We start from the raw sequence: 22,255 nt of genomic DNA on the forward strand, positions 1-22,255 counted from the left end.
CTTTCTGAAATGTCCTTTCCTGCCCTTTCCAGCACAGAGCACTGCCTTTGAATAAAGTTTAAATGCAGGTTTGAAGAGAGCATGCTCTATATATTGTTTTAAACATGTCTCCCCATATACAGATTCAAGGGTGTATATGTCGAATCCATAGAAAAATTCATTTTATACTCTTAGCGCAATTACAACTTTTTACCACTTATTAAGACTTCAGAGATACAAACCAGTAGCTCAGTAATTGCTTTCTTGAATCTGCCTTTAATAATTACATTTAGTAAAGCTGTATTGAAAATTAGAAAGGCAGAGACTAATGGAAAACTAGATTTTTCACTGAATTAGAAAGCAAGACAATCCATATATTGACAACACTTCAAGTTGAAACAGATCAGGAAAACTGTTTTGGACTGTTTGTGCAAAGAGGCAAACCTGGGCCTTGATGGGCAGTGGCACACGCATTTTATGGAAGCAGAGAAACTCTAAGAGATTTCATGTAAATCGGCACGTTGAGAGGAGAGAGTCCAGGTCTGATTTAGAGACAAGTCATTTGAATCTTTTAAAGCCTGGAATTTCTCCTTCATGCTAACAAAGCAGTAAAAAAAAAAAATGAAGAATTGTGTTAATGAAGTAGGAATATCTTTGGATTAAAAAAAGCACAAAACTCAGTTGGAGGCAGTATCTTGCAGTCAGAAGCAAACCTGGACAGGAAAGTGGTGGAGGGCTTCTTTTAACTTGCTTCTGTAGGGTTTGGTGCAGTGTTTTTACTTTGTTGCCAAAAAAATTAGTCATTTTAGTTATATTTATTTCAGAACTCCTATTAAAGAGATCCCAACAGTAGATTAACTCCAGGTTGTTTAGATATTAGAAAAATAATCTAAATGAGATATAATGATGTTAGCTAGAAAAGCAAAACAAAACTGGCACCTCAGGGACCTACTGAATCGCGCATGGAACTCTACTCAATGTTATGTGCCAGCCTCAGTGGGAGAGAGGTTGGGGGGAGAATGGATACATGTATATGCCTGGCTGAGTCCTTTCGTTGTTCACCTGAAACTATCACAACACTGTTAATTGGCTATACCCCAATACAAAATTAAAAAAAACAAACTTGGTACCTCTTCACCTGTCAGACGGACAGTGTGCTTTGTCACAGTAGCAAGAGAAGGGTCTGTGTAGCCAACTAATGGATCCGCTCCCCGCTGGCGCCAGACTGGCTGCAGAGTTCACCCCCATCGGGACCCAGCGCACCCTTTCATACTGTAGAGGCATACGGTTGTTAACAACTTCGGAAAAATGCCTTTCACAGAACCTGCTTTTACATGTCCCTTTATCCTAGCTATCCTAGCTGCATCCTTTTAGTAGCGAACTGTTGGCCACATCCATCCTTTCCTGAGTAAGTGCGAGTATGTGCTCAAAACCTCTGACAATGGGATGTTGTACGTTGCCCTCCAAGGCAAGAGGAAGTGTCTAGGAACTAGAGAACTCAGGTAATAGTCACATACAGGGCCTACTGCATTCGCTTTCAGACCAAGGAAGAAAGAAGGGTGAGCATTTTGGAAAAGAAAAAGAAACAGTGGGATGAGAAGTGAGCAGAGGATGTGTGGTCTAGTCTCTCTGAAAGCCATTGTCTGGCCCAGATCAGTTTAGGGCTTACATTTGAAAGAGCACCCTGATTTCACAGCCAGATATTGCACATACAGGAGGGAAGATGGGGCATGCGTGCACGCTCAGTTGTGTCTGACTGTTTGTGACCCCACGGCATATACATGGCCCACCCGACTCCTCTGTCCATCGGATTTCCCAGGCAAGAATACTGCAGTGGGTTGCTATTTCCTCCTCCAGGGGATCTTCCCAGCCCAGGGATCGAACTCTCCTGTCCTGCATCTCCTGCATTGGCAGATGGGTACTTAACCACTGAGCCTCCTGGGAAGCCATAGGGGAGGATAGCTGTTGCTGCTGCTAAGTCACTTCAGTCGTGTCCGACTCTCTGCTACCCCCATAGATGGTAGCCCACCAGGCTTCCCCGTCCCTGGGATTCTCCAGGCAAGAACACTGGAGTGGGTTGCCATTTCCTCCTCCAATGCATGAAAGTGAAAAGTGAAAGTGAAGTCGCTCAGTTGTATCGGACTCTTCCTACCCCATGGATTGCAGCCTACCAGGCTCCTCCATCCATGGGATTTTCCAGGCAAGAGTACTGGAGTGGGGTGCCATTGCCTTCTCCGCTGAATTTGCTATTTGGCGAGACAGAGAGAGAAAAACAACTAACTGAATAGAATCTGACCCTGAAGACAGTGAGTTTGAACAGTAGGGTACGCATGCACAGTTAGCTGTGAATGAGTTAACATTTATTTGCCCTGATCATTGGTTATGTAAAACAGAGCACAGAATATATGCGTATGGCACAGTCCCTGGGAGAAAAATACACGTGATAAAGCAATATATGGTTGTTATTTTATACATAAGTAAAATACTAAGACATTAGAAAGCATCTGGTCAACACCCTCATATTATAGATGATGAAAGGGCATAGTACTCAGAAGTAGTTTTTCTATCTTTATGGCTAATAAGGGTCAAAGATTAACCTGGAACTCAGAATAGCTAATTTACAGCTTATTTCCTCTCACTAGAGAGAATAGATGGGGAAATAGTGGAAACAGTGTCAGACTTTAGTTTTTTGGGCTCCGAAATCACTGCAGATGGTGATTGCAGCCATGAAATTAAAAGACGCTTACTCCTTGGAAGGAAAGTTATGACCAACCTAGATAGCATATTGAAAAGCAGAGACATTACTTTGTCAACAAAGGTCCGTCTAGTCAAGGCTATGGTTTTTCCAGTGGTCATGTATGGATGTGAGAGTTGGACTGTGAAGAAAGCTGAGTGCCGAAGAATTGATGCTTTTGAACTGTGGTGTTGGAGAAGACTCTTGAGAGTCCCTGGGACTGCAAGGAGGTCCAGCCAGTCCATCCTAAAGGAGATCAGTCCTGGGTGTTCATTGGAAGGACTGATGCTGAAGCTGAAACTCCAATACTTTGGCCACCTCATGCGAAGAGTTGACTCATTGGAAAAGACTCTGATGCTGGGAGGGATTGGGGGCAGGAGGAGAAGGGGATGACAGACGATGAGATGGTTGGATGGCATCACTGACTTGATAGACATGAGCTTGGATAAACTCCAGGAGTTGGTGATGGACAGGGAGGCCTGGCATGCTGCTATTCATGGAGCGCAAAGAGTCGGACATGACTGAGCGACTGAACTGAACTGAGAGAGTATTATCACTCAAAACTTAAGTAAACAAGATGAGATATATCTTCAATGCAGAAAAATTGGAGGCAAAAACCTTGAAAAGTGAAAAGAAGAAAAAACATTATTCATCCCTTCAGAACATTTTAGTGGTTTTTTTTTCTTCTGACTTTTATAGTACATAACATATACATACACTCATGATTATGTATTTCGTTAAACACAAAAGTGTACTCTCTCTACAGCTTGCTCTTATGTTTAACAAGATTACCATCTCATTTTATGTTAATAAATCTTCTATGACATGTGAATGTTCTATGTTTATTAACTATTTCTACTAAATATTAGGTTGTTCACATTTTTATAATTATGGATATACTTTTTCACTTTTGAAAGTCATATTTCAATTTCAGTTTGGTGCCATTGTGTTGAGCAAATAATTCATATCAACTTACATTCACATGTTAGTTGAGAAATAATTATCCTTATACATTTTTGTTCTATGTTCTTCATATGTATCTTTGCAGATTAATATACTTTTGTAGTCTGTCTCTGAAAAGTTATATAATAAAATGGATATAGCTCCTCTTTTCTACTCTCAACTATTTAAATTGAATGTACTATTTATCTCTGAGGGCCAAGCAGCTCACCCATCTGGAAATGCTTTCGTGTTTCCATATCACACTGATCTTGTACATTTCAGTTTGTAAAATTTAGGGTCACTTTGGCAAAGCCTTGGTGAGGAATAGAGTGCTCAGACACTCACAGAGCAAACGTTTGGAAAAGGGAATGGACAAATCGTGGCTGCAGGTGTTAATCCCCTAAATGGTGAACCAGTTTCTTTTGTCCAGGAAAGGACTTCATCAGAGAGCCCCCTTCAAATCTGTGCTGTGCTCTGTGGGGGAATGCCTGGCACAGGGTTCTCAGTTGCATCGACTCTACCCATGCAGGAACACAATGAAGAGAAAGCAAGCAGATGATCACGTCCAGGTGTTGAAGGTGATTAAACTGTGAGTGTCTAGTGCATTATATCTAGAGGTAAGGCTTAGGGAAAGGCTTCGTCCTTCCTGCCCTCGGGAGCAGTTTGGGACTTTTCAGATGCTGACTGCTTTAGATTTAGCTCAGGCCCTTGGGGATGGCAGGAATTAAGAGTTAATGCTTTTTTTGTTTCTCTATAGAGACCACATATGTCATATTACTAAGGTAAAAGTGACTCATACAAACAACAGAATCTTGCAAAATGAATCTATTTTTGCAAGTCAACCCCGTTTCTTCAATTCATCCTTCTGTATCTTTAAAGGAGTCAGACAAATTAAGTGATTATGATACATCATGTAACTAGGAAAATCTCTTTGTTTAGGGTAAAAGAAATCAATACAAGGAACTCTTGGAATATTTCTTTTTTCTTTCCTCTTTAGCAGCTCCTTCTATATGGATTTAGAAATGCTGATTCTACATGAAGAATGGCAGTGATACATGTTGAGGCCTGGCCTCCTTAGACTGCAAACTTCTCTCTAAAAGTCTTTGACAGTGGTGTGTGTTATATGGATTTAGAAAAGGTGATGCTTGTTTAAATACAGACATTTGCTTGTAAGTTTTTTATTAGGTAAACTCACTTTTTGAATAGTCCTGTATCAGTAAATTTTTAAAAGTAGGTTAATTTGAATTGTTTTTTTTTAAATAAAAGTATAGTTCATTTGCTTTCCTGGTGACTCAGACAGTAAAGAATCCGTCTACAGTGTGGGAGACCTGAGTTTAATCCTGGGGTTGGGAAGATCGCCTAGAGAAGGGAACAACTACGCACTCCAATATTCTGGCCTCAAGAATCCTGTGAACAGAGGAGCCTGGCAGGCTACAGTCCATGGGGTCGCAAAGAGTCAGACACGACTGAGTGACTTCACTTTTCATGGTTCATTTACAGTGTTTCGTTAGTTTCAGGTGTACAGCACAGTGATTCAGCTGTGTATACATATATTCTTTTCCAGATTCTATCCCATTATAGATTATTACAAGACACTAAATATAGTCCCCTGTGATATTCAGTAAGACCTTATTGTTTATCTGTTTTATATAGGTGCTAAGTCACTTCAATCATGTCCGACTCTTTGCGATCCTATGGATTGTAGCCCTCCACTCCAGGCTCCTCTGCCCATGGGATTCTCCAGGCAAGAATACTGGAATGAGTTGCCATTTCCTTCTCCAGGTATTTTATATATAGTAGTGTGTATGTGGGCTTCCCTGGTGGCTCAGAGGTTAAAGCGTCTGCCTGGAATGAGGGAGAACCAGGTTCGATCTCTGGGTTGGGAAGATCCCGTGGAGAAGGAAATGGCAACCCACTCCAGTACTCTTGCCTGGAAAATCCCATGGAAGGAGCAGCCTGGTAGACTACAGTCCGTGGGGTCGCAAAGAGTCGGACACGGCTGAGCGACTTCACTTTAGTGTGTATGTGTTATTTCCAACCCCCTGATTCATCCCTTCCCCTGCCCTTCTCCTTTTGATAACCATAAGTCTGTGAGTCCTATTTCTGTTTTGTAAATAAGTTCGTTTGTATCTTTTTGTTATTCCATGTATAAGCCGTATGATATTTGCCTTTGTCTGACTTACTTCACTTAGTATGATAATCTCTAGGTTCATCCACGTTGCTGCAAATGACATTATTTCATTCTCCTTTAAGGGCTTGACTGATAGGTTAACTTAAATTTAAGAAAACAAAACTCTTACTAAGTTCAGTTCTGTGATGCAGCTTCATCACCTGCCCTTGCCATCTCAGTGCTGTCCAACCATTCTGTCTAAACTTACAACTCCACCCCCTCTTCCTCCTCTCTTCCTGTCCCCCCACAGCACTCCTACTTCCTTTTACCTGGTTCTGTTTTTTCGTCCCATACCAGATAATCACTTTTTAAAACATATTGTATAATTTACTTATTTTAAAAATATATCTATTGTTCTCTGTCTTCCCTGCTAGAATGTAAATTTCATGAGGGCAGTTCCCTTTGCCACTTTACTTCACTGATAAATATCAGACACTTTGAATGGGAATTAGTACATAGTTAGTGGAAAATTCTGAAAGAGATGGGAATACCAGACCACCTGACCTGCCTCTTGAGAAACCTGTATGCAGGTCAGGAAGCAACAGTTAGAACTGGACATGGAACAACAGACTGGTTCCAAATAGGAAAAGGAGTACATCAAGGCTGTATATTGTCACCCTGCTTATTTAACTTATATGCAGAGTATATCATGAGAAATGCTGGGCTGGAAGAAGCACAAGCTGGAAACAAGTTTGCTGGGAAAAATATCAATAATCTCAGATATGCAGATGACACCACCCTTATGGCAGAAAGTGAAGAGGAACTCAAAAGCCTCTTGATGAAAGTGAAAGAGGAGAGTGAAAAAGTTGGCTTAAAGCTCAACATTCAGAAAACGAAGATCATGGGAAAATAGATGGGGAAACAGTGGAGACAGTGTCAGACTTTATTTTGGGGGGCTCCAAAATCACTGCAGATGGCGACTGCAGCCATGAAATTAAAAGACGCTTACTCCTTGGAAGGAAAGTTATGACCAACCTATCTAGCATATTCAAAAGCAGAGACATTACTTTGTCAACAAAGGTCCGTCTAGTCAAGGCTATGGTTTTTCCTGTGGTCATGTATTGATGTGACAGTTGGACTGTGAAGAAAGCTGAGCGCCGAAGAATTGATGCTTTTGAACTGTGGTGTTGGAGAAGACTCTTGAGAGTTCCTTGGACTGCAAGGAGATCCAACCAGTCCATTGTAAAGGAGATCAGTCCTGGGTGGTCATTGGAAGGACTGATGCTAAAGCTGAAACTCCAATACTTTGGTTACCTCATGTGAAAAATTGACTCATTGGAAAAGATTCTGATGCTGGGAGGGATTGGGGGCAGGAGGAAAAGGGGACAACAGAGGATGAGATGGCTGGATGGCATCACCCACTTGATGGACATGAGTCTGAGTGAACTCCGGGAGTTGGTGATGGACAGGGAGGCCTGGCATGCTACGATTCATGGGGTCGCAAAGAGTCAGACACGACTGAGCGACTGAACTGAACTGAACTGAACTGAAGTGCTCAATAAATATGTGGATAAATACATATCATCATCTGTTTTTAAACCAAACATATATTGGGAACATAAAATACTTGATATTTTTTCTCATTTGGAATTTTGAAAGAAGGTTGAGAATTCTACAGTCTTTAAGAGCTTCCTTCCTTTCTGTAGGTGGGCATTTTAAAAATGTGGATGCCTGCCTTCTAATACTGTTTATAGAACCAAAAAAGCTTCTTTCCCTTCAGCAAGAATAACAGGGCGTCTCTTCAGCATCCTTGCTTGTAAAGTCTATGCAACAGTCTGTATTTTATTACAGAAACAGTTGACCTCTCCACCTGCTCTCTGCCCATGTTTCAGGGCTGAGCAGCGGAGCTTTGAAGCTGGCAGGCATACTGCAGATGGCATGTGCTCAAGTAAACTTCCTCCGTGGGGGCCACTGAGGACCATTAGTCCCGTACTGAGAGAACACAGGAGGGTCTTGGATCTTAAATGCTTGATGCCAGTAGAAAGAAAACGCATCAGGAATAAGCAGCAGTTCTTCTCTACCCAAGCTTACCCTTTGCACTTCTTCGAGTTAAAAAATAATCATCTGTCTATCCCTATTTATCTATCTGCGTGTATATGCTTATGTGTATATGTACATTCATATAGTGTGTGTGTGTGTATGTATGTTCAGTTGTGTCCAACTCTTTCGCGATCCCATGGACTGTAGCCTGCTAGTCGCCTCTGTCCATGGAATTGTCCAGACAGAAATACTGGGAAGGGCACTGCCATTTCTTTCTCCAGGGGATCTTCCTGACCCAGGGCTCCAACCTCTGTCTCCTGGGTCTCCTGCATCAGCAGGCAGATATTGTTTTTCCCATTGTGCCACCTGGGAAGCTCATTTTTATAAAGAGAATACACATTCTAGTCTCTTCCCAAATGTCTTTGGGAATACTTGAACTTTTGAGTTGCATGATTTTTTGTGAAGATGTTTTTTAAGACAGAAGCATAGTGCGTCATAGAGCTTCATGGTATGTTAGAGAATTGGAGGTTATTAATGGCCTCAGATTCCATTTAGATTTGTGAGAAACCCAATAACATTTGGGAAGAGACTAGGATGTATAGGGCACCAGTCTTTTGTCTGGTGAAGTGCCAAGTGTTTTATATACCATGTCTTCATATTTACTCTGCCACTGGCCTAAAGAAACAGGTAGTATCATCCCCATTTTCCATATGAGGAAACTGAGGCTCAAAATGAATAAGCAATATCCGTAAGGAATCACCTCTGGCAAGTGACAGATCTGGGTGTTGGGTGTGTCTGACTCTAGATTGGCATGCTTTGTGCCATATCATGTAGCTTCTCCACAGTGGTGCTAATTATTAAGACGGGTAGTTTCTTTTTAATAAAAGGGCTAGATTTCAAAACTCTTCATAGCACTCATGCCCTCATGAACAGTATTCTTTAGACCAGCTACCACAAATTTTTCTATAGGAAATGATCTGGCTCTGCACTGTCTGCTCTATCATGTCTAACTTACTGATTTTTCTCTCTGACAAAAATAATTCATCTCTTTTTTCACTATCAGACTGCTGAACTGGGCTGAGTTGTGGACATGTTCTCCCCAGTGTGTTGTCTTGCTGTTAATTACTTGTTCACTCTCCTTCCCCTCTTTGCTTCCTCATTTATTTCCTGTATTCAGCCTACTTTGTTGCCAGATATTGTTAAAGGCTGGAGAAAGAAATGGCAACCCACTCCAGTATTCTTGTCTGAGAAATCCCACGGACAGAGGAGCCTAGTGGGCTACAGTCCATGGTTTCACAAAGAGTCAAACACAACTCAGTGACTAAACAACAATAACAACAAAAACCCTAAAGCTGGGGATGTGCCTGATACATTTGACGGTCAGTAAGGGGACTGGTGATGGGCAGGGAGGCCTGGCGTGCTGCAGTCCATGGGGTCTCAGAGTCAAACATGTCTGAGCGACTGAACTGAACTGAACTGAAGGGGACTGGTGTGCATAGACCAGGATAAGCAAGAGGGGTGTGTTAGGAGATGTAGAAGAGAGAGGGGCTCTGAAGCCTGTGGGTATAGGGCTTTGTAGGCTACAATAGGGACTGGAATTTTACTCCAGGAGGGGTGGAAATCCATGTAATGAGTGCAACAGAGGAGTCATGTGATCTGGTGGAGGCCTGAAAAGAGCTACTGTGAAACACAGATGGTTACAGGGCAAGAATGGAGCAGTGAGACCAGTGGGGAGGCTGTAGAATGAATTTTCGGGCCTGAATGAAGGAAGGCTCCTGTAGACTCTCCAATGACACAAGGCTGGGCAGAAATGCTTGCTTATGATTTGGATGATAGCATAAATTTTCAGAAAAGTTGCAGCATCCTCATATGAGGGGTGGAAACAGACATGGTCCTTTGTAAGCCTGACCTCAGTTCTCACAATCACCTGTTCCAGAATTATCAGGGAAGACCTAGCGCTTTTGTTTGACCTCAAGGTTCACTGTGAGCCAACAGTGAACTAGAGCTTCCAAAAAGATTTAGAAGAATATGGGTCAAAGATAAGGAATCTTACACTAAGATCAAGGGAAGTCAGGATTCCACTGGGTCTTAGTGGATGGGTCTTATCAGCAATGCAGGATTCTGAGTGGGCACTGATAGAGGTGAGTGTAGAAGCCACAGGTTTGCCCTGCAGGCTCAACCACCTCTGCTGATGGAGAAAAGTCCCTTCTCCCTTGTGGAGATGGATGGATGTGGTCAGTAGTTACACTCCTGTGGGGTCATCTTTTTCCCTCTCTGTCCACCAAGTCTCCCTCCCCCATGCTGATACAGAAACAGCTGTGAAAGTGACTAGAGGTTAATAATGATATTAATAGATAACATTCTTGTTTGAGTTCTTGCTAAATGTGAGATAATATGGTAAATTATTGACACTGATAATCACATTTAATCCTGACAACAAACCTATTTGAAAGGTACCATTATAAGCTTCATGTTATAGATGGGAAAATTGAGGTTTATAAAGGTTAAATAATTTACCCCAAATCATGGAGTGCTACCCTAGCCCAGCAGAGAACCACAGAAAACATAGGATTCAAACCCAGGCAGTTTGATTCAAGGGTCAGAAGTCTTAACTACTGTGTTATCCTGCAAAGCTGGTGGGTGAAATAAAAATATTATTGTTGGAGAAGGAAATGGCAACCCACTCCAGTATTCTTGCCTGGAGAATCCCATGAATGGAGGAGTCTAGAGGGCTACAGTCCATGGGGTCACAAAGAGTTGGACATGACTGAGCATGCACACACTATTTAATGTAACCATTATGTAAGACAGAATCTGTTAGAATGAAAGGTGGCTTATGATGTTTAAATGGGAAAAAAATTACAAAAAGTAGGTATGATCTGATGACTCAGAGTCTTTTCTGTCCTCTGTTATTTCCTTGTTTTCTGTAATGAACATGGTTAATTCTTCAAGTAAGAAAAAGGTCTTTATAAAATGATGAGAAATTGTGTTTCTAAAATCTCATAGAAGCAGAAAAAGAAATCTACAATAAAAACATGTATATGAATAATTCCTACCAAAAAATATTATTGTCATTTCTGCATCTATGGGCTAAACAGGGTTTCTTTCATGAGTTGAAATCTATCTTTTATGCTTATTATATGAGAAAATCTGTGTTGAGTTTTAAACTACCGCAGTTGTAGATTTTGGAGACATAATCCATTCACTAACTGGGGAATGGCCATATTTTCTTAAGTCCTGGATTCTATATTTTAGGTGAACAGTGACAAACTATATTTTAACCAGAAGGTGGGTCTTCTGAAGGACAGCTAGAGGAGCTAGAGAAGTTTCAATCTGAAAGGGGAAGACTTGAAAATGCAGCAAAGTTTTCTCATACTAGAATGGAAAACCATAAGCCCTGATATGGGCTCAAGACCGCAGAATAAACATCCTAGGTAATCAGATCCTGTCTCCTGACATTAGATTCAATTGACGATTAGATGATTCCCAAATGTGTATCTCTGGCCAAAACCTCTCCCTAAGCCCCAAACGTGTAAATTCAGTCCACTGAACATCTCTACTTAATGTCTATCTTTTTCATTCCAATTCCAAAGAAAGGCAATGCCAAAGAATGATCAAACTACCGCACAATTGCACTCATCTCACACGCTAGTAAAGTAATGCTCAAAATTCTCCGAGCCAGGCTTCAGCAATACGTGAACCGTGAGCTTCCTGATGTTCCAGCTGGTTTTCAAAAAGGCAAAGGAACCAGAGATCAAATTGCCAACATCTGCTGGATCATGGAAAAAGCAAGAGAGTTCCAGAAAAACATCTATTTCTGCTTTATTGACTATGCCAAAGCCTTTGACTGTGTGGATCACAATAAACTGTGGAAAATTCTTCAAGAGATGGGAATACCAGACCACATGACCTGCCTCTTAAGAAATCTGTATGCAGGTCAGGAAGCAATAGTTAGAACTGGACATGGAACAACAGACTGGTTCCAAATAGGAAAAAGAGTGCGTCAAGGCTGTATATTGTCACCCTGCTTATTTAATTTATATACAGAGTACATCATGAGAAATGCTGGACTGGAAGAAACACAAGCTGGAGTCAAGATTGCCAGGAGAAATATCAATAACCTCAGATATGCAGATGACACCACCCTTATGGCAGAAGGTGAAGAGGAACTCAAAAGCCTCTTGATGAAAGTGAAAGTGGAGAGTGAAAAAGTTGGCTTAAAGCTCAGCATTCAGAAAACGAAGATCATGGCATCCGGTCCCATCACTTCATGGGAAATAGATGGGGAAACAGTGGCAGACTTTATTTTTTGGGGCTCCAAAATCACTGCAGATGGTGATTGCAGCCATGAAATTAAAAGACGCTTACTCCTTGGAAGAAAAGTTATGACCAACCTAGATAGCATATTGAAAAGCAGAGACATTACTTTGCCGACTAAGGTCCGTCCAGTCAAGGCTATGGTTTTTCCTGTGGTCATGTATGGATGTGAGAGTTGGACCTTGAAGAAGGCTGAGTGCCGAAGAATTGATGCTTTTGAACTGTGGTGTTGGAGAAGACTCTTGAGAGTCCCTTGGACTGCAAGGACATCCAACCAGTTCATTCTGAAGTAGATCAGCCCTGGGATTTCTTTGGAGGGAATGATGCTGAAGCTGAAGCTCCAGTACTTTGGCCACCTCATGTGAAGAGTTGACTCATTGGAAAAGATTCTGATGCTGGGAGGGATTAGGGGCAGGAGGAGAAGGGGACGACAGAGGATGAGATGGCTGGACGGCATCACTGACTCGATGGACGTGGGTCTGAGTGAACTCTGGGAGTTGGTGATGGACAGGGAGGCCTGGCGTGCTGCGATTCATGGGTTCTCAAAGAGTCGGACACGACTAAGCGACTGAACTGAACTGAACATGTATCTCAAACTTAATGCAACAAGTGCAGAGCTCCTGTTTGCACCCGCCCCCTGCCCCCGACCCCCGACGGTCTTCCCAGCTCGGTTACTGGCACCACCATTCTTCAGGTTTCTCAGATTCCCAAACCTCACCATTATATTTGTTTCCATTTCTTTCTTTCTTTCTTTCTTTCTTTTTTTTTTAAAGAAACTCCACATCTAATTATGATAGCCTGTCCTTTGTTTCTACTTCTCCTCACCTCTCTCCACTACTATTCAGACCTTATCTCTGACTTTTCTCCCTCCTCATCACTTTAGGCACATAACCCTATCAAGCATTTAATCTTCCACCTGCCGGGACTATCCTGCCCCCACACCCAGATAGTCTCACTTCCTCTTGGTCTGTGATAAAAGAAATAGTAGATCTCCCAAAATGTCTGCACCCTAATCTCCAGAACCTGTGAATATGTTTCCTGGTATACAGAAGAGACTTAAAGGAGGTGGTGAATGTTATGGACCTTGAGATCACAGAGACAATTTAGCTTATCTGGATAGGATCAATATAATCCCATGAGTCTCTCACTTTAAAAGAAGGGGAAGCAGAAAAGCAGGTCACAGAAGCAGGACATGAGGGTCTTGATCTCCTGTTGCTGGCTTTGAAGACTGAGAAAGGAGATCATGAACCAAGGAGTACAGGTGCCTTCCAGAAGCTACAAACTTTGCCCTTAACTGAGGGTCAGCAAGAAAATGAAGACCAAGTCCTAGAACCACGTTTTCTCCCAGTGAACCACCAAAAGGAACCCAGCCCTGCCAATACCATGATTTTAGCCCAGTGAGTTATTGTTGCTCAGTCGCTAAGTCATGTCCAATTCTTTCTGACCCCATGGATTGTAACCCACCAGGCTCCTCTGTCTTCCAGTGTATCCCAGAGTTAACTCAAATTCATGTCCATCGAGTCAGTGATGCAATCTAACTGTCTCATCCTTTGCCACCCTTTTCTCCTTTTGCCTTCATTCTTTACCAGCATCAAGTGGCCAAAGTATTAGAGCTTTGCATCAGGTGCCCAAAGTATTGGAGCTTCAGCGTCAGCATCAATCCTTTCAATGAATATTCAGGGTCGATTTCCTTTAGGATTGACTGGTTTGACCTCCTTGCAGTCCAAGGGACTCTCAAGAGTCTTCTCCAGCACCACTATTTGAAAGCATTAGTTCTTCAGTGCTCAGCCTTCTTTATGGTTCTACTCTCACATCCGTACATGACTACTGGGAAAACGATAGCTTTGACTATATGGACCTTTGTCGGCAAAGTGATGTCTCTGCTTTTTAATATGCTGTATAGGTTTGTCATAGCTTTCCTTCCAAGGAGCAAGCATCTTTTGGTTTCACAGCTACAGTCACCACCTGCAGTGATTTTGGAGCTGAAGAAGATGAAATCTCACTGCTTCCATTTTTCTCCTTCTATTTACCATGAAGTAATGGGACCAGATGCCATGATCTTAGTTTTCTTTGAATGTTGAGTTTTAAGCCAGCTTTTTTACTCTCCTCTTTCCCCTTCATCAAGAGGCTCTTTAGTTCTTCGCTTTCTGCCGTTAGAGTGGTATCATCTGCATCAGTTCAGTTCAGTTCAGTTTAGTCGCTCAGTTGTGTCTGACTTTTTGTGACCCCCCAGTACATGACTACTGGAAAAAACATAGCTTTGACTAGATGCACCTTTGTTGGCAAAGTGATGTCTTTGCTTCATAGCAATTTTTAAAATTTTTAATTGGGGGATAATTGCATTACAGTGTTCATAGTTAGAAAGTTTTCATTCCATTTCAGAGCATCTTACAAAGCACCAAGACATTTATTATTTGACAAACTAATACAGTAGGTATCATTTCATCTTCCGTATTTTATTAGTGAAGATACTGTGGCTCAAAGAAACTTAGAGATTTGCCCAAGTTAGGAAGCAGTGCAGATAAAATTTATTTATCTATTTTCCTTCTTTCAAAGCAGGTCATAAAATAAAATAATAAGGTTCACGTAGCATCTATCTTCCAGAATGCTTAATTGTTTAACATAATATGCTGTATAAAATTTATTGCCATAACAATTCAGGTAAGCAAAGAACTAGCAGCTTTCACATTTTATAGAAAATCTAAGTTAAAGTTATATGATATTGAAACTAATGAAAAACTATGTTAACCAATCGATATGTGTGACCTGATGTATCTGAGTGCATTTTTTCCCTCATCCTGAATTGATTGATTGGGTTTGTGTCATAGATGTGGCTGAAGAGGAAAAGAAAAATGAAGACTTTTCATAATCAAGTAATCAGTCAGGGAGCTGCAGCTAAAATTAGTCAGCAGTAGGGTTTACACTGAAAACCTGTAATTCTGTAAATATTAATAAATGCAAGAGAATCTTTCCTTTATAACCAGAGAGATGTAAAACAAAAACATTTAGCAGAGGTTATGTCTTTAGGTTATCTGAAGTGCTTCATATACACAGAAAAAATGTCAACACTTCATAAACATGTAAAAGGAAAAATAAAATGTCTAATACCTTCTAGAACCAGAAGTTAGTTGAAAAGTTACTAATTTATTTTAAGCAATGTTACTGTAAGTATTAATAATATAGCTGAATCTCTATTTCTCGGTGTCTTGGAAAATCTCTGTGTCCCTCCTAATCTCTTAGAAATATGAACTGAGTTGATTCCACTCCTGTATTAAACTATACTCCATTTTCACTGTGTATATGATTTTAATTTCACAATTAAAATCAACATTATGACTTTGTATTTGTTACCGTGTAACTTGAACAACTTTCATTCACCAACTTTTAAGCAGCATGCTTTGACGTCAGTTATGTAAGATGGAAAGACGTGGACCCCGTTCACTTCTTTTACATCCCGTTCCTTCCCCATTCATCTCTCGTTTTCTGCTAGTTATGCCATTACTTTTTACACAAAAAATATTTGCAGTCTGTTCTGTAAAAATAATTGTCTTCTCTGTTGTATAGATTGATTCTAAAAGCTGAGTACAATAATTAATGTTCCCATATGATAATTACATATGTGTGTGTACATTTATTTATGTTTTCACCATGTAATCAAGTTTTTGGAATTGTCAAGAAGGAAAGGTAGCCTTATATATTGTTAACCTGTACTGCTCATTGGAGAATGTTTCAAGCTTTCCTTCAGATGGACAATCTTGTTCAGGTGTTTTGTTTTTTTTTTTTAAGATGCGGACCATTTTTTAAGTCTTTATTGAATTTGTCACAATATTGTTTCTGTCTTATGGTTTGGTTTTTTGCTGTGAGGCATGTAAGATCTTAGCTCCCCACCCAGGCTAATCCTCACCTCCAGCATTGGAAGGTGAAGTCTTAATCTCCGGACCGCCAGGGAAGTCCTGATACTCTTAATTCTCTAAACTGTTTCAGGTCATGTTGCATTTATTTTGCTTTATATTTGGAACTGTACATTGTATACAGTTTTGTTTAGTTGGTTTTCTTGAAAATCTTAAGCACTTTTTTTTTTTCGTAACGGAGAAAGGTGAATGCTTTGATGTTATCACTAAAACCTCATTAATGAAAATAGGTTATTAATCATACCCATTTTGTTCTTGAAAGCATGCTTCTTGGAACCCTTTGGCTTCTTACTCTAATTTGAATACTTTTTAGGCTGCATAATTCATATTTTAGGATTCTCCAATACCCACGTATTGTTTCTAGATTTCCACTGTTTCTTGGCTGCTTTTTTAAATTCCTTTTTTGAAAAAATCTTCAAAGAGAATTTCATAGACATAAACATAGTACATAAAATATTCTCTCTCCCGCATGTCTGAGACAAGCACCTTCCCATCTTCCTGGTGGAAAATGTGCCTAGTATATATATGTATATATAGAAAGAAAAGTCATTTTGAAGCTGATAGTGTATCTTTATGTGTATTCTTAGTATAATGCTTTAGTATATCCTTATTATAATGCATTAGTGATCCAAACTACTTGGAAGACTGGACTTAAAACTTTAATTTCATTTAGAGTTTCCATCTTTATTTGTAAGACACCTAAAAGTTATTTATTAGACACTTATAGGTATGAAAACTTTTCTGTTGTTGAAAATAAATGACTATGAAAGATATGAGCTTCTGAAGACAGAGATCATTCAACCTAGAACATAAGTTAAGTCCTTCTTTAGCTTAAGTTTATTTTGTTTTTTTTTTTAGGTACATTCCTGAAAAAACTAGGTGTAAACCAAATTATAAAATATTTTATCATTGATTTACAGTTTAACTTCAGAGATGTTGTTGAATTGGGGGGGAAAAAAACTGACTCTAACATGTAGTCAAAACCGCACTTACAGATTGAAATCTCTTTAAAGTCATATTTATTTTTCTTTTCAATTGGAAGTCTGAGGACTTAATAATGTTCTTAGGACTGTGGCCAGTATAGTCTCATGAACAGTATAGTTCTGTTTTTTAAACAAACTTAAATGAAAATCCTAATATGTTTATTTAGTTACATGAAGCTTCTCTTGCTTTATACAGAGGAATTTCTAGAAATCTCTGAAGGCAAGGATATCTCCAAAAGTAGAGGGCTAGATGGATAAGTCAGGTCTCTATGTGATTTTATGTAAGACAGTTGGAATGGAAACTTATGCTACTATAAACCCTGGGCAAAATATTCCCAATTCGTTCTCATTTCCTCATCATGCTGCCAAAGTGACTGGTAGCCAGTGCTGGTCAGGATGAGCCAGGCATTCCATATCCTTTTGGTGGCAGGGTAACTTAGTACAATTGAGGGGGATGAACTTGGTAAAATTTTTGGTAATTTATCTTCTGTATATATGTGTGTGAGTTCATACACAGGAACAAGAATGAGATGTGTATGTCTATACAGATACATTAATCATTAACATATATAAATAAAATATATGTAGGTGTATATAGACATAAATAAATATATATGTACATATTTATATAAATAAATGTATATAAACATATTAAAAATATACACTGAAAAATACTCCAGTAACTTAATATTCACCTTGATTAGGGTCCTCATTAAATAAAGTATGGTAACAACATACATGGTAGTACTATGTAGCCATTAAAGAAGGAAGTATGTCAAAATGTGCTCATTAATGAAGGTGTCTATGTATTAAGTAAATAAAGTAAAAAATAATAGTAGTAGAACTGTATGCTCTAGCTACAGTTGTGTTAAGAAAATAACATTTTATATGTACGTAAAGAGCTTATATGAGTATAGATAATTTCTGAAAGGAAACAAGTAGCTTAAATGGATCCAAATAAAAAAACTTAATATGGTTTTATCCAAGTCTCTTATGTATTAAACATGCTTTTCAGTTTATCTCCTTTGGACTTTTGAGCAGTCTTCCTTGTAAGCATATACTTTTGTAGCAAAACCATACACACAGAGTTTGGGGATGGCAATGTAAGGAGACTGACTGGGGAGGCAATATGGACACAGATCCTGGCAGAAGGATTTTTTTCTATTCTGCAGAATTGTATGCTTTCTACATAGATCAGTGTTTGAGAGGAGCACAGGCTGTAGTTAGGGGTGAATTCCTCACGCCAGCATCACCACCTCCCTCTCTGCCAAGGGTCCTAGGTTCCTGCAGAGCCGCCTTGAGAAGAGACTGTATGGAAGGCATTGTTCCCCCTCCAGAGTATTTCCCCCAGTGAACAGGACTATAAGGGAGTCTGTTCACTGGGAATCAGTATTGTGCAGTGGTTAAGAAGGCAGATTCAGGAACCGAATCACTGAGTTCAAAATGTAGCTACCATAGGCAAGATACTTAACCCGTGCCTCGGTTTCCTTGCCAGTAAAATGAGGATCACACTACCTATCCTGTGGCGGGTTGTTGTGAAAATTAAATGAGTAATTGTCATGATAAAGGAGCTTGGAGCAGTGCCTGCATATAAGAATTATAAAAGTCTTTGTCACTGTTGTTGTTATTATTGGCCTTACTATTTGGGAAAAATTCCTAAACACTTTAAAAATAATGATTAAAAGTTTAACACTAAATCGGATGTTGATTTTATATATGCCACTTTACATAGAACGTGTTTGCATAACCGAAATATATATTCATTGACTCACTCTTACAAGGTTGGTTATTTATAGAAACATTTGAAAAATTTGCTCTCAGACTTATCTTTCTTTTCTATGTGATGTCTCTGTTTTCTGGCAGCTTTTCAGGTTTTCTTTCTTACTGGTTTTAAAAATCAGATTATGTTTTGCCTTGGGTTTTTTTTCCCTGTTTCTTGTACTTGGGTCCATTGGTCATCTTGGACTTACAAGTTTATAGTTTCTATCAAATTGGGGAAATTCTTGATCGAGATTTCTTCAAACATATTCGTCTTTCTCTCCAACCTCTCCCCCAAAATCTCACTTCTCCTATGAGTACTCTAATTATAAACACTTTGATGTTTAAAGCTGTCCCATGGTTCACGAATGCTTTGTTGATTTAAGTTGCTACTGCTGGATTTTTAACTTTACTTACCTTTTCTTCTGTAGTGTCTTACCTGCTGCTAATCTCCTCCAGCATATGTATATTTTTATTCACAGACATTTTTTACTCTTCAGTAGGACCCAGACCTGTCATCTAACTCTTGCTTATATCTTCCATGCCTCCACTTAACACAATCTTTCTTCTAGATTCTTGAACATAAGAAATTTTCTTATAACAAGTTAATGCTTTACTAATTTTATCATCTGTGTCATTTTTGGACTAGTTTCTATTTACTGTTTTTTCTTTTCATTATAAGTTGAAGTTTCTTGCTTCTTTTGGATTTAATGCCAGGCTTTGTACATTTTGTCTTGTTGGGTACTGAACGTTTTTATGCTCTCAAAAATATTCTTGAACTTTGCTCTGGCAAGTGGTTAAGTTACTCAGAAACAGTTTACTCTCTCCAGGTCTTGCTTTTAAGGTTTGTTACTCGGAATTAGAAAAGCTTTTAGTTTACAATTACTTTAGCTCTGCTGCTGAGACAGGACCCCTCCGAGCTCTCTAACGAGTGCCTCCCGAATTAGGAGGCTTTCTACCTTGGCATTTGGGAGCAAGCGCTGTGCCCAGGTGTGTGTGAGCGCTGAGCACTGGGGTCTCTAACCTCTTCCTGTCCTTGGGTGGTTTGCTCAGTCCCATGTGCTGATGAGGATTCAGCTGAATGCTGGAGGGAGACCTCTGGCAAGTCACAGAAATTCCCTTCACCTGTGGCTCACTCCTCTCCAAAACTGCGCCCCGGAAATCGCCATGGCTTCCTGTCACTCTCTCCTCCCTGTCCCTCATTCAGGCCACCTTGCGGCCTGGGGTAATCTTAGGAATCACTGTTTCCCATCTCTCGGTGTCATTCATTTCCTCATGTCCAGTGTCTTCATCAAGAGCCAGTTCTCCCACTTATTTTGTCCAATTGTATAATTGTTTCTCCTTCTCTGGAAACTCCAGAGTTTCAACTGGGTCGGTTTTTGGACACCGTTACTCGATCTTGGCCAGAAGAGGAAATCACCCTGCTCTAGGCTTTCCCTTAAATATGGGGGTGAGGGGGGTAGGGGGAGAACAGAAACAAACAACGCTTGCCTACCCAGTCTGAAATTCCAGAGGCAGCCACATTCAACTCCTGCATACACTTTTTCCTGGCATTTCCTGTCAGATTTTGTACCCCTAGTGGCCCCTGTTCAGAGAGACCTCTTCTTACCAGTGTCTAAAGCAGCACCCTTGTCCAGCTCTGGGTTACCCTTTGTATTCTTCACTGCGCTTTTGTTTCTCGACTTCACCGTGTTTTTTAATCTGTGCATGATCTGCCTTCCTCACTGGATCCTATAAAGGAGGCGTGCTCCGTGAAGTCTGGGCTCTTGTTTGTCTTGTTCTCTGCTGAATCCTCAGAGCCTCAAACAACTCATGGGCACATTGTAGTCCTTCAGTAAATATCTGTTAAATAACTGAAAGAATGAAGGCCAGATACCGTGCATTCGTTCCAGACATCATCTGTGCTGCCCCCACCTTCGAGATAGATAACAGCCACTAGGAGTTTGCCAGGAAAGGCAAGAGGGAAAATGTTTTCCTGGCAGCAGGGACAACGTGTGTCAGAAACTATTAAGAAAAAAAAATAAGTCTGCTATGGAATTTAGGAACATAAGATTTATCAAATGGACTCCATTTCTTGTTTCATATTGTCATGGAAATTCTGATTAAGAAACTTCTTTTCCAAGGTGTTTTCCCATTTAAAAGAAAAACGTCTTAACAGTATTAGGTATATTGTGCATTTAAAAAATAGCAACCTAATAATAATATTAGAATTAAAATTTATCACATACTTTTCTCTATGTGTCTATGTGTGTTACCTACACCCCAGCCCCTCCCCCCCAAAATGAAATTGAGTGAGTGTGTGAAGTAACTGTGGAACTTGGTAATGAAGCCATCTGGTCGATTGAAGGGGTGACATTCCATGAGGCAGCTGCTGTGTAATGTGTCTTATCTGTGGCCTTCAGGAGGGAGCACCTGAGGGGCAACCTAGTAAGCCGAACCTTTCTGAGTCTTCAACTTTCTCCTTCTATGGGTTCTTCAGCAAACGTGCCAATTAAAGTGGTGGTTTTTGTGATGAAGCCTCAAGTAACTGAACTCAGAACGTAACTTCCTGTATTTCTTACAGTTCTGCAGATGGAAAGTACTTTCATTGCTCCCACATTGTCCTGATTTAAATCTGAGACCTGGCACTAAACAGGAGACTCTGATTTCTATTAACCAAGCCCCTGAGTTGAAGCTCTGCTTCTTTTGTTTGCTTTTCTCAGGGTGATTTTCTCATTGTATTCCTGGCTTTGAAGGGTCTTTGAAGAAGACGGATTTACTTTAGTGAACTAGTAAACACATTTTTTTTCTAAAAAATAATACAGATATATCTTAGAATCTGAAGCATATGCATATGTTTTTTGAAGAAAATATTTTCACTAATTCAGCAAAGAAAAAGTATTTTTTAGAGGGATTTCTTGAGGAAAAAAGAACAGGGGCTGGGGTGTACATAACACACATAGACACATAGAGAAAAGTATGTGATAAATTTTAATGCTAATTGGTTAAATTGATAAAATATTTCACACTTATTTAATAAAAGTAGGTTTCTTAAACTGAGTCATGGGACAGAAGATTTTGTTTCTAATTGGAAGAAGTATAAAAATATGAACACGTTTTGTTTGATGACATAATTTCTGGCTTTCCTAAACAGTCATATTTACATGTAAGGCAGAAAGTTAGACCCATAGAGAGGTATTTTCATAATGAAGCTGTGTGATCTTGTATCTTATATGCTTAAATAGGGGTAGCATAACATGTTTAACACTCTTTAGTGTCACATGACCTCATAGTTTTGTTTCCTTCAGAAGGGCAATTGAAATGGGAAACCAGACTTACTAGAGCAGACGGAACCAAAGACAAACTCTTGGAAACACAGAGCATCTGCTCCTCAGCTCCTGCCGAGCGTCCTTCCCCCACCTACCTTCGTGCTGTGTTCTCATGAGCATTTCACCATATTCCTCATCCCTTGTCCCCAGTCTTGACCCGTGACCTAAGAATC

The 22,255-nt window shown here is 40.0% G+C and overlaps 1 protein-coding gene across 1 annotated transcript in view; it reads left to right on the forward strand.

Annotated features, from left to right (window-relative positions):
• SNX24 (sorting nexin 24) overlaps nt 1-22,255 on the forward strand; it is a 175,318-nt gene that overhangs the window by 78,848 nt on the left and 74,215 nt on the right. The gene's annotated exons all lie outside the window — the stretch shown is intronic.

The sequence above is a fragment of the Capra hircus genome, chromosome 7 (assembly GCF_001704415.2).
Source record: "Capra hircus breed San Clemente chromosome 7, ASM170441v1, whole genome shotgun sequence".
Classification (NCBI taxonomy): Eukaryota; Metazoa; Chordata; class Mammalia; order Artiodactyla; family Bovidae; genus Capra; species Capra hircus.